Source organism: Microcebus murinus, chromosome 1, assembly GCF_040939455.1.
Source record: "Microcebus murinus isolate Inina chromosome 1, M.murinus_Inina_mat1.0, whole genome shotgun sequence".
NCBI lineage: Eukaryota > Metazoa > Chordata > Mammalia > Primates > Cheirogaleidae > Microcebus > Microcebus murinus.
Genome location: NC_134104.1, coordinates 146,823,328 through 146,836,713, shown reverse-complemented (window position 1 = coordinate 146,836,713; position 13,386 = coordinate 146,823,328). Strand labels below are relative to the sequence as shown.

At 48.0% G+C, this 13,386-nt stretch overlaps 2 protein-coding genes across 6 annotated transcripts in view; both read right to left on the bottom strand.

The window, feature by feature from the left end:
• Positions 1-10,124, bottom strand: part of RPL14 (ribosomal protein L14) — a 301,323-nt gene extending 291,199 nt beyond the window's left edge. The window contains exon 1 of the mRNA XM_012770229.3: positions 10,121-10,124. The gene's annotated coding sequence lies outside the window, so the exon portion shown is untranslated. The remainder of the gene's footprint in view (positions 1-10,120) is intronic.
• The window catches only part of MYRIP (myosin VIIA and Rab interacting protein), a 334,798-nt gene that overhangs the window by 124,719 nt on the left and 196,693 nt on the right, over positions 1-13,386 (bottom strand). The window contains exon 1 of one of the 5 annotated variants that reach the window (XM_012770201.3): positions 898-5,667. The exons of the other annotated variants lie outside the window; for them this stretch is intronic. The gene's annotated coding sequence lies outside the window, so the exon portion shown is untranslated. Of the gene's footprint in view, positions 1-897; positions 5,668-13,386 lie in introns of those variants that run through there. 5 annotated transcript variants of the gene reach the window in all.

Sequence of the window (13,386 nt, the reverse complement as noted above, 5' to 3'; positions counted from 1 at the left end):
GAAGGCATTAAAAAAAACCCCTTTCACATAAGGAAATAAAGAAACAAAATCTAAAAGCAAAACTACAGTATAAACATGCTATTTAAAAATTTGAAAGTAAATACCAAAAGGAAGCTAAAAAGTTGAAAATGATATTTAGGAAGCAAGAATGAGGCTGGGTGGGGTGAGAAGTTAGTTTTTTTCCCAACAAAGCAAGAGAATTATGTTTTATAGTATATACATTCACGATCTCGATTAAAATAAAATTAAATAAATAAGAAAAAGATCTGAGGACGTAGTTCTTAGCTTTAGGACCCTGAGAAATCTCCTGATGTCTCTTCTGCCTGAGAGAGGAAGCATCATGTTGTGACTGCTCTGTGAAAATCTAATTTTAGACAGTGGAACCCCCTGTCATGTACTTGTCTTGTCAGTTGCCACGCAAAAAACATGTATGTAGGGTTAGCTACATAAGTTCATGTCCGTAAACTCACATGCAACTTTGCCACTCCCTGCAGGAATAAACTAAGGCGTCCAGCCCCAGCTCAGAGATGGCAGGTTTGCGGCGAAGGCAGCCACAACTACAACCCTCACTACGTCAGCTTCCTGTTTTTACCGCAAAAGAATAGAATCCCACCTGTTTTCATAAAGCAGTCAATAAAGAGAGAAGAAACACTTTTTTTCACCCATATTTTTGAAATAGAGCCAATAATTCCAAATGCCCTTTATAATCTATTTCTTAATGTTTACACAGACACTCATATGCAAAATCCTAAAAACTGACGCACCGAAAAGGACAAAAATGACCCAGCTCTGTAGGAAAACATCAATCAGGCAGCCTATAATAAAGGATTATAGTAAATAACCATAGTACGCTATGAAATAAAGGACAAGTCAACATTGCTTAATTTTTTAAATTACCGGAACCAGTGTTTTTCTTTCTGCCAAGCTCTTCTACCCAGATTTAGCTCACTTGTTCCGAGAAAGAATTAAATGCCGGGATACAGGTGATGGAGCCCCCAAATCTTCACTCCCTGTCCTCATGGCCAGAAAAGCCCAAAGACAGGGTAAACCGGGAATCCTTCTTGGGAAGAGACCCGGGGCTCTGGGCAGAGAGCGCTCCCAGAGGGAAGGAACAGCACAGTGCTACTGCCTGTTTCTATTACCAGCTTCAGAAGGGAGGTGACGGAGAGAGAGCCGTGAAATCTCAGACAACCAAGCTGAGAAAAACCCATCAACACATGTGCGACGGGGAGGGAGAGGCACCAAAGCTCATTTAAAGCTGCCCGGTTTAATACAATTTTGTATTTTGTTTTGTCTTTTTTTTTACTTTCTTGTTTTGCAAATTCAATATCCTGTGATATAGAAAACCCCGAGATGTGTGGATTCATTGTGTGCTTGCTTGTCAGTCACAACAGACCAGGGGGCTTGCTTTGCTAAATGTTCTCAGCACAAACATGCTGCACATGGCAACAAGAGACTGGACAGAGGGAAGGCAATGATTGGAAGAGAAATCTCTCTCAGGGGAATGTTTTTGGGCAGGGTGTACTTCCCTGTGGTATGGGTACAAGAAAAGCACAAAATGTGTGTGCACATGTTTTTTTTTTTTTTTTTTCGAGACAGCGTCTCATTCTATTGTTCAGGCTAGAGTGCCGTGGCATCAGCCTAGCTCACAGCAACCTCAAACTCCTGGGCTCAGGTGATCTCCTGCCTCAGCCTCCCAAGTAGCTGGGACTACAGGCATGCGCCACCATGCCTGGCTAATTTTTTCTATATATATATTTTAGTTGGCCAATTAATATCTTTCTATATTTTAGTAGAGACGGGGTCTTGCTCTTGCTCAGGCTGGTTTTGAACTCCTGACCTTGAGCGATTTTCCCCCCTCAGCCTCCCAGAGTGCTAGGATTACAGGCGTGAGCAACCACGCCCAGCCTAGTGTGCACGTTTGACCCCATTCATGTTGACTCCAGTGCACGTGTAAACATACAGTGTGATGGGGTGGACATGACCACTTGCTGGCTCTGTGACCACAGGCAAATTATTTTGCTTCTATAAGACCTCAGTATTCTCATTTGTGAAATGGCTATCATCCCCACTCCCATCCTAGTTTCATCAATTTGTTAGAAGGACCTAAAGAGATCATGCTTATAGCGCACCAAATTACAATGCTTTTGCACATTCTAGTGCTCACATATTAGTGCCCTCTCATCTGCAAAGTACTACTACCAATAAGCACAGATAATGTTGTTCTCAGACCACACACATTATGAAGGACCTATAGAACAGGAAGAAACTTGTTATTTGTATTCCCAGGCACTTGCTTGAAATATGCCCTCTGCAATGTCCATCTTGTTCTAATGTGGGTCTCCCTCCCTTCTACATGGGAAGGACAAATTCAGGTAGCCACTAGAATAAAGTTCTACAAATAAAAAAGCTGCCTAATTGCTCAGTGCAATTCTAAATGCCAGTTCTCACCTGGGCTAATCTGGTCTCTAAAACCAGTGTAGGTTTTTCAGAAAAGATTCTGTTCTGGTGCTGAATGGAATGTGAATTATTGACTTGAAATTTCTGCTCAAACACACACACACACACACACACACACACACACACACACACACACACACCCTCAATACATGCCTGAAGACAGCTGTTTTCTTTACCTGGGGACAGACTGCAAAACTTCAATACTAATTCCAGATTAGTCATTTTCCTCTGACCTGTAGGAGGACCCATAGGTGCATGTGTGTGCATATATATATATACACACACACACAGAAAAAAGAAGAGAGAAGAACATTTGATCAGAAAGAATTGGGGAAGCTTCTCTCTAAAGGATGTAGGCATGATTTTGAAGAATACACATATCCTTTTATTGTGAAGAGGTTGGCAGAATATTCTGCAAGTCACAACACTAGCTTCCCTCTGTGGGTATCTGTGCGTGACTTAGAATGGTCACGAAGACTCGGGGCACTCCGCTCGGAGCGCACCACTGTTTATGTAGAACTTACCTATTAATAGAAAAAGATTGACAGATAAACATATAAACGAGGGTGGTTAAGGAGGAAAGAAAGAAATTGGTTCTCTTCTGCCCACTCCCATCTGACCATATCCTCTGCTAATGGGTCCCTGTCTTCCAGATAAATGCATATGTGCAAAATTGTGCTCACGGTTTTATGGAATATACTGCATTAGTAGGCATGGCCTCCTTCCACATACGCAAGATAGAAACACAAACTTTGAAAAGGTGCACGCCTCACTCATTTTCTTGCAAAAATCAATGGCCACTTATTACAAAAATGGGAAGATTTTATATTCTGCAAATAAAACGTGAAGTTAATGTGCCTTAATGTAGGGGTTCAAGCGTGAATCTCAAAAAAGGCTGCTGCTGTTGTTCCACTTGAAAAATAAGTTGAAACCCTGGGTGGTATCCGAAGGGGCCAAAAACAGGTCACCCAACCCGCCAATCTATTCTGACTTTTCAATTTGGCGGCCAAAGGGCTAATGATTTGAAAGGGAGTGTGGTAATCGACAGGGTCAGACTGTCCAGGGTTGCTCTGACAGAAGAGGGCAGATGCAGAGCACCAGGACTCTCCCACACTCTGCCTGCTGAATCCCTGTGGCAACATTTCATTCTCTTTAAGTCCCTGAGCTCATCTTCACCCCTGTTGTCCATGTTGTCACTGGCGGATCACAAATCCCTTTTCTAATCACCAAATAGTTTGAGCAGAAGGGACCGCCAAATGGGTTCTGCAGCATTCCCAGGCCTCTGCAGATTTCTTCCTACAAGGAAACTCACGAGGCTCTGAGCTCTGGGAGCCACATTGTGGGACACGTCCTCCAGGAATGGAAATCGTGCACGTTTGCATCCGGTCCCCACCTCCAGAGTGGGAGCCTGGCCATGCACCATGTGCATGGTGGGGAGGAGGGGGTGCTTTTTATTTTATTTTAGCATTATCTACCGTGGTGGACTTCAGGGCTTTGAATAGCAAGATCTACTCCATCTGTATACAGCCAAAAATATCTCCTAAGATGAGCCTTGAATAAATTGCTTTGAGAGGAGACTTTCTCTTTTTTTCTCACCAGAACTGAAACCACTGACCAGGATTCAACTGAGCACTCCACAACTTATCCTTTAGAAAGCCTGCAGACTTCTGAGCTCTTTTGAGAGCACCCTCATTTAGAGACACGGAGCCAGCATCACCGAGTGTGAATCCTGACCCTTCAACTTCCTAGCTGTGAGAGCGTGGGCAAGTTACTTGACCTCTCTTTCCTTAGTTCCTGCATTTGTGAAAGGTAAAATTCTGCATTTCCCCTGCCTATGGGGTTGTTATGAGGGTAGCTGAGCACTCAGAACAGAGCTCAGTAAGGACTAAGTGCTCACTGATGTTAGCAATTATACAGAAAAGTAATTTTCTATTCCCATACGCTTTTTTTTTCTGTCGGGGGAGGTTGCGGTGAGTTTTATTTGCAAAGACAGTGACTCAAGGTCCAGGCTGTGAAGAAGTTGAAAGCTTCCATGGCAACAGATGAGCCTTTTCTGGGTTGCTGGAGGGGCCGCTGGTACCCAGGCCAGCTGAGGCAGAAGGCAGAGTCAGAACGATGGGTGGAACCTTGTGCTGCACCCAAACACTCAACCCGGGGCTGTGCCAAGCAGCACAGGCTTTGCCAAGCTGCATCTCAGAATGCCCAGATTTCCTTTACAGTTGTTGTTTTGCCTGGTAAAGAAAGTTTTTATCATTTCAGAGATGCTGATGCCTTTGCCCCATGTCACATTCTTGCCCATGCTCTCAGCCCTGCCCTCTGAGGTGGGGGCCTCTGGGAGAACCCGCTGGGCTGAGCCCCATTGCCCCAGCTCCCCTGGGGCTGGTCCAGACATCCCTCCATGGAGTCCTTGGCAAGAGATCATGCAGAAATTCTGGCCAGGGATGGCCACTGCTGTGTTCCAAGCTGAAACAGATCCGTTAAAAATGATCTTAGATTTCTTTGGCCATTTAGCTGAGGATTTTGTAGAAGGAAGTCAAACTTATGGACTCAAAATCATCTGCACATAGACGTCTCTGCATTGGTTATTCATGCCACCTTTGTCAAATGCTACCTGTGACTTCATCCTCACAGTGTCACTCTTGCTACACTGTGAGGACCCGGGACTGGGAGGTGCACTTGAAGTCTGAGGAGAGACATGGGGAAAATACTGGTCCAGAGAGCTGGGTTCCATCCCCCCTCTGTCGCTGGCTGTGTGACCACGCCCAGACTGCTTCCGGTCTCTACCCACGGCCCTCTCATCCAAGGCACCACGTGAGAGTACGAGTCCACCTGTGAGGCTGGAACACCACTCTGGGATGTGACTGGCATTTGGGGTGTATCTAGAGGTGGAATGGCCTGAGAAAACCCAGGGAGGCCAACCTTTGAAGGGACAGTGGTTACAGGCATGGTCTGAGGGCTCGGGGTTGGGGTGTGGGTGTGTGTTGAGGTCTGGGGGGGGAAAGGAGAGTTGAGTAGAGTGTTATGTTGTACAGAGTGTGGAGGGGGAGTGAGAGAGAGGCCGTGTACATCGTGTGTGTGTGTTTATGTGTGAGAGACAGAGAGAGAGACAGGGGCTTGTGTGTGTGAGGAGAAAGGTGGGGAGAGGAAGGGGAAAACGAAGGAGAGGAAGGAGGGAGGAGGCCAGAGAAGGGTCCACAAGTATGTGAGAAAGATGCCAGGAGACAGCACACTGGGAGAGAAAGGGAGGCGGAGCGGGAGGAAGAAATGAGGTGTGGGCAGAGACTCACCCTCTCTGCCCTGGGAGGATGTCAGGATCTGTTCATGGCTGCAGGTCTGACAAAATCTTCCCTGGAGGGATGTGAGCGACAGGGAGTCAGGCTCCACCCCTGCAGTGGATGCCAACAGTACTGGGCTAGTCAGGGTCGGCGGAGGTGTGAGGTCAGTTTGGAAAATTTCAAAAGGAGATCATAGTAGAAACCTGGCTCTTAAGGCCTGGCATCCATTTGCCTTCTTCCTGGTAAAACCCCATATGTTTGTGTAATTCCCTCTCCCCTCCCAGCTGACCTCACTCTGAGCTTCCAGAGTGGTCTTGTTTTGTTTTTGTTTTTTTTGAGACAGAGTCTCACTTTGTTGCCCAGGCTAGAGTGAGTGCCCTGGCATCAGCCTAGCTCACATCAACTTTAATCTCCTGGGCTCGAGTGATCCTCCTGCCTCAGCCTCCCGAGTAGCTGGGACTACAGGCATGCGCCACCATGCCCGGCTAATTTTTTGTATATATTTTTAGTTTGGATCTTGATTTCATCAGGGTGTCTCCCCAGCCATGGTGATTAGACCTCAAGTCAGACCAGTGTGAGCCATACCTAGCTAGGACCTTTGCTCAGTGCTTGGGAGTGGTGTGATTTCTGAGGCCGTGTGGCTGAGATGGGGGGCCCAGAGCTCTGGCCATCATCTTGCTATTGGGCAAAGTCTGAAACTGCGGTCCGTCTGCAGAAAGCAATAGGGGAAAAAAAATCTGAGTCCTCAAGGTATAGTTTGAGCTCTGAATCCAGCCATACCTGAAGCCATACTACTTTGGAACTTCTTCGATTACACAAGCTGATGCATTCCCTTTCCTTTAAGCCACATAGGGCTGGGTTTTCTGTCACTGGTGATCCACAGAGGTGTGGCTGTAGCAGAGATGAATGGGATTCCCAAACACCTACTGAGGATATGCAATGTCCTGGGCAGGAATAGTGACAGGTGTGGGGGAAGGAGGTGACAAAACACAAGGCTCTTGCCCCTGGGAGACCCCCAGTCACCAGGGAAGGCAGGTGTCTCAATAAGAAACCAAAGTTTCAGCAACAAACATCCTGTGCTACAAAGCAGAGCGGGTGGACGGCATTATTCCAGAAGCCAAGATGGAGGAGTTAGGGTGTGAAAAGGTCACTGGGTAGTGAACACTGGCTTAGAGACAGATGGGCCCAGCCCTGAATCCCAACTCAACCTCTCCAAGACTCCATTTATTCACAAAAGGGGGTGGTAATAGTCTTACAGGATTCTTGTAATAATTCAATAATCAGCCATTTAAGACTTATTTGTTGAGCACCTACTATGTGCCACAAACTATGGACAACAGGAGTGCAAAAACAAAGAGGGAGCCTCCAGTCCAGTGGGGGTAAACATCATCAGATGGACACAAGCTTGCTGGATGGCCATCTCTGATGATGGAGCTGTGGTCACGGAGGGGAGGACTGAAGGCAGGAGAAGAATGGGAACATGTGAAGACGGAGAGAAAGGGGAACTTTCCAGATGGAGGAGACACCAAGTACAAAGGCCTTGTGGTGAGAGGTCCTGGGAGAGCAGATGGAGAGAGACCCCTAGGAGAGAGACCCCCAGGAGAGAGAGAGAGGAGAGAGGGAGGGAGAGAGGGGAGGAGGAGAAAGAGAGGGAAAGAGAGGAGGAGGAGAGGGAGAGGGAGGAAGAGGAGAGAGGGAGGGAGAGAGAAGAGGAGGAGGAGAGAGGGATAGGGAGGAGGAAGAAAGAGAGGGAGAGTTGGGGAGAGAGGGGGAGGGGAGAGGGGAGAGAGGAGAGAGAGAATGAGAATGAATATAGAGGTAGAAAGCAGGTGGGCTAAATCCTACAGGCCTTTTTTGGATATTAAGAAGTTATGTCTTTATCCTAAATTTTTTTTTTTTTTTTTGGAGTACAGCTATAAGCCACCATGTCCAGCTAATTTTTTTTTTTTTTAAATTTGTAGAGATAGGGTCTCACTATGTTGCCCAGGCTAGTCTCAAACTCCTGGGATCAAGCAATCCTCCTGCCTTGACCTCCCTAAATGTTGTCTTTATCTTAATACCAAAGAAAAACATGAATGGTTGCCTCTGGACAATTAGGAGTTGGAAGCAAATTGCTGTTACTTGTTTTGCATCCAAAGACAATGGCGTTGTGGCTATGCTGACGGCACAGACTGGGAAAGAAGCAAACGATGACAGGCTCGGTGCATCTCACCTCTGTTTAAGCAACCGCAAGACAAGGGTGGGCTGCAGCACTGGCGGTGCAGGTGGGGGTGCACTGCTACCCCAGTGCTGGAGCAGGAGCTGCTAGCAGAGAATGGTCAACTTGCTCCCAGGGTCCCCCCAACAAGGCCAGAGGTACCCGGGCTACACCCCAGCTCCACGGGGGATTCTGGAAGGGGGTTATTACTAACAACAAAGCTGTAATGTGCCAAAGGCCCGGACCTCCCAGAACAAGAAGCCAACTTGCAAAGTAAACTCCTACGGTGGGAGCACCCAAGGCAGATTAGCTAATGGAGGCCGGTAGTAGTAGCTTCATGCCCCCAGGTAATCTGAGTGGCATGGTGGAAAGATTATGGGTTTCAGAGTCAAATAGACTGAGTTTCAAATCAGTGCCTTTATTAGCTGCGTGACTTTGAGCATGTCATAAACATTTCTGGGCCCACTTTGTACCCGGTAAACAAAGAATAATACCTACCATGTTGGCATTTTGGGGATTTGTTGAGCTAACATACACAACATGCCTAGCACTCAGGAAATGTACCATGACTTTTAGACCCTTTCTCCTTCCTTTCACAGGGCTCGGGTGACCCAACTGAGCTACCTGAGAGAAGAGGGACCCAAGACAGCCCCAAGCACCACAAAAAGCATTCCAGAGTAAAGCCCTGGGGTTTTCCAGAATGTCCCTCCATCAGCTTAAGGACTTGCCTGCCCAAGACAAAATTCCCTGGGGAGAAGGATTCGAGGAGTCATACCCAGCCCTTATGGTATGGGGGTGAACACCTTCGGCTGTGAATCAAGGAAAAGGGAGAGAGCCCAGGATGCGTGCAAAACAGCTGGGAGAGATGGCAGGGCCTCCGGGATGCAGAAGAGGAAGGCAGCAGGAACCCCAGGTCTGCATCAGGAGTCAGTGGCAGTGTCAAAACGTCTGGGGGAGAAGATCTGTAGTCCCAGGTGTATCCCCCCACCTGTCATCCAGTGCGAGGGGCTCCGTGTCCTCTGCAGGAGCACAGAATGGCAGGCCCAGGCAGGAGACAGTAAACATGCTGCACAGAGAACACTCAGGGTCCATTTCAAGGCCTCCAGTGCCTCTGACAGGCATTTATAGCTTCTGAAATGCATTCTAAGGTGTCTTTTTGCAATGCCATCTCTTTCCATGCAAATTCAATACTTGGCACCATTACCAGAGAGTGGAAGGTGAAGACTTCCTTGGGAAATTTTAGTGCAGGGATGCTCCTTCTGGGTGGTTCTGGGAAGAGTAAGAGACAGTGGAGACAGAGCTTTTGCCTTGTCTGAAATCCTCCTACCCCACCTGGCCCTTGATGCAGCTTCAACAAGAATCCTACAGTCTAATATCTAGATCAAGGGCATTATTAGAGGTGAGAATTAGAAGTGACAAGCAAAATGCCCTGTTGCCATTATGCTAATACTCATTAAACCATTCCTGTCTATTGTTTTAGACAAAATACAAGCTGGCTAAGAATATACTCGGCAATTGTCTGCTAAAATGTGTGTTTGGAGATTTAAATTAGACAACAAAAGGAGGTCCGGGGTGTCCTTGATGTGTCATACAACCGTTACATTGTCTGTTTCAGAGAAATAGCATATTCTTTAATTGAAAAAAGAAAGTGGCCGGCACTGGAAGGAAAGGCTTTATCAGGATGGAGTGTCTGGACCAGGAAGCCCAAACTCCAGAGTCTCGCCCCATTAGCCATGACCCTCCTCCACCCTAGCCTCTCAGTTAAAAGCTGGCCCTTCAGTGGCCCAGTTGGGGATGTCCCTAGGCGAGCAAGCCCATGGGCCTATGCCAGTCTGGAATTAAGGCTCCAGAGCTACAAAGCAAAGGTGAAGGCAGAGGGGACCTCCGGCTGGCTTGGCTCTCTGATGCACTGGAGCCTGCTTCCTGCTGAGGGCTACCATCTTCCTGCGGCAGGTGCCAGGTGTGCTTGCTTATTTGGAAACACACATTTCGACCTCCAAACTCCCGACCTCCTGAAGTCTACAGCCAAGAAACCATGATTGAAAGAAAGAAGAACCCTCTGCCTCTTTAAGACCCACCTCTGTTCCACCTGCATGTTTGAGGACGTAGCCTACTTAAGGATCCAAGGTCAATCACACTACAATGCAAGTCAACACTGCATGTCCTTGATACCCATTCGGGAAACACACCCCAAGTACTAAAAGAGAAAGGTGCAGATATATGTGCTGCATAAAATCTCACCTTATGGCCTTTTATTTCTGAAAGACATTCTGAAATATCCCTGGGCAGAGAAATGCATGAGCCAGCAGGTTTGACAGACAAAGAGTTAAAAATGAATGAAGTTGGTCAGCTGAGTTAGGTTTTCCTTTCTTAAAACTGAAACCCTATCCCGTAATACTTCCTGTTGCCTTGCTCTGGGAGGCTAGCAACCATCCTTCATCAGAAATGGTGACAGGAGACAGTCCAGAGGGTCAACAAGGAGTGAGGGTGTTTTTCAAGGACTTTAGCCTCACACCCTGTACCAGGTGGGTCACTTGCCAGACACAAAGTCAAACTGCCCCACTGCCCCAGCCATGCCTCTTTCCCCAGCTGTCTTAGGGAATGATGATGCTAATTCCAAGTATATGGTGGTGTCTGGACACAATCACCACCCTGCACAACTTCGGTGGGTCTCAGCACAGACCATCTGTCCAGCTCCTCATGGGCCAGTGCTCTGGGGAATGTGTCACAGGGCTCCCTGGTCATCATCATCCTCATGGGGGAGGCTCAGACAGGCCAGGGGTTTTGTACAAGGTCTCAAAGCTCGCCAAGCAAGAAAAATGTCTGACCAGAAATGAAACTGCATATGTTTATTTTTCTTGATGAAATTTTGAGTTCAAGTATTCACAGAGTGTTTTTCAGCACACAGTAACGTCATACTAGGTACTTGTTGATAAACTCTTGAGAGAGACTCCCCCAAGGTCAGAATGAAAGGATTGAGAGAAGCACCTTTATATTATCAGCAGAGGTGCACGCAGTGTAGGCTGTGACTTTCCTTGGCCTTCTCCCATTGAAATAGATTCGCAGGCTCTTGCATAACCACATATACCTTGGCCTAAAGATCCTGCACATCATTTTAGAAAAGAAAATAGAAATCTATAGAAAATGGTTTTTAGGGAAGCAAATGCAATTCTGCATAAACAATTCACTGCCAAGGCCATTACAATATAATAAGCCAGCAACATCCAACAAAGAGAGGCACTTCCTTTGGAACTAACATATAAAAGCTTTATGGTAATGATTATATTCCTGAAAACCTCAGGAAAAAAATAGTCTATAAAGTCTCACATCTCCTTGTTGCCTTTGTTTGTTTGTGGCTCTTGTTTGAGTTGGTTTTTCCAGCCACAGACAAGTCTAATAATCATTTCTAGCATTTAGGCATAGTTTATCTAGGACCAAAATTCCACTGCTATGTGAATACCCCCCCCCCCGTCTCAGGCCCAGGACAGCCTGCATGGACAGCTACCAAACTCGAAGATGGCTTTAGGGGCTGTAAATGAAAAAGGATGACGTTATAACAACCTTTGTCAGCATCCATTTCTTCAGCTACAAAATTGGAGCATTGGCTCCACATACCTCATGGAAAGCCAAGAGGTCAAAACAACATAATGCGAGCAAAAATGCTTCTTAAATGTAAGCGCTTAATAATGTATGGCTGCATACTTCTTAAAGTCCAGTTTTGGATTAGGTTGGCATTGAGATGCCTAGTTTCCTCCTCCAGCCCCCGATGGGTGTCTACACTGGGGGATCCAGGCTCCACATTTGCACATCACCTGCCCCACAAGCCGCTGATCCCCAGGCCTGCCTCCCTGGGAATGACACCAGTGTCCACCCAGGTGCCCAAGCTGCATTCACAGCATCACTCCTCCCTCCCCTCACTGTCCGCATGCCTAGATTGCTCTCAAATCTATCTGCGTCTTCCCATTCCTGTGGTCACCACCACGTCCGGGCCCCCACCCCCTGCCATGACTGCGGCAGCCTCCTTCCTGTCTTCCTGCCTCCACACAGCAGCCAGAGCCATCGTCTTAAAACCTGAATCTGAGCATGTCACAGCTCTGCCTGAAACATCTAACAGCTGTCCTCTGTTCCCCAGATAATCAAGAACTCCCCACCAGGGCTGAGAAGGCCCTCTGGAAGCTGGGCCCTGCACCCCCCACCCCCCAGCCCCAGGCCAGCTCGTCCCTGCTGTGGCAAAACAGGCTCCAGCCATAGGGACGGCTCTGGTTCCCTGGCTCACAATAGCTCAGGGCTCTACACAGCTTGCCAGGCGTCCTCCCGCGCTAGCTCTGCATGGTCACGGCGGGTGCATTTCTGTCTCCCATACTAGACTCTGAGGTCCGGGTAAGCAGGAGCCTGACCCTGTTCAGGGCTGTCTCTAGCTCACGCACGGTGCCCGGCACAAAGCAGGCACGGCCAGTATTAGCTGAATGAGTGAATAGAGACTGGTGAACATTCAGCGTATATTAGGGTAACGATTCCTGGTTCTCAGGTGACAGGGGACTCCCCAGCTCTACTGAGCACAGTGGTACTAACTGATGTCCTTCAGCGGCGTCTTCCCTGCTGCACATTCTGAGCCAGTCCCGACTAAAACGAGAAGGGTAGTTTACCAATAGCCACAATCACTTGAACAATTGGGGAAAAAAATTCTGAGGACTGAAAACCAGTAAAGATTGAGGAGTTCCAACATCTGTTTTTGGTAACCCCCCCTTCCCACCCCTACCTGCTGGCTGCCAACCAAACCAGGCGCCGACAGCCCTGGGGACCCCTGCTATCTGTCCACAGCATCACTCCTTACCACCGCCAGGTCAAGCAGCCCTTCGGCCTGGGTCTCGTTCTTGGTGGCTGCCCACCAAGGGCATCCTGCCCACCCAACTTCCAGATAAACACAAGACCAGAGTGAGGCACAGGCAACCCTATGTCCCTGCAGAGGCACCCCCACCTGCCAGCTGGTCACAGAAAAAATGACAGTCCCTAGCACAGTCTCCCATCTGAATGCTTCTTGGAAACACCCTCCCCCCCCCTCCGCCCCCCCCTCCCCAGGCAGTGGCGTGCTGGAGCAGCTTGTTCTGGCCCCAGAGAGCTGACTCTGTGTTCAGTGATGACACGTTGGCAGCCTGGCACTGTACAGCTAGGGATATTTACACTGCGGAAATGGGCAAACACTATCAACCAAGCCTCCCTTTTCCCTAGAGTGCCAGTTGTTAAACACTGGCCAGCACATTGCTGATCGCAGGCCAGCCCTCTTGCTTTGGCTTTTTAACTTGTCACATTCGCGCTGGACAGATGCCCTCTGCCACAGGACTAAAGCCTGCTCTCCCATAACACCGTCCCTTCTTGAAGCAGACGTTTCAGTGTGTGCTCTTGGTGCTAGTTACCTACTTGCCCATCTCACTCCCCAGTGATAACAGCGGCAAT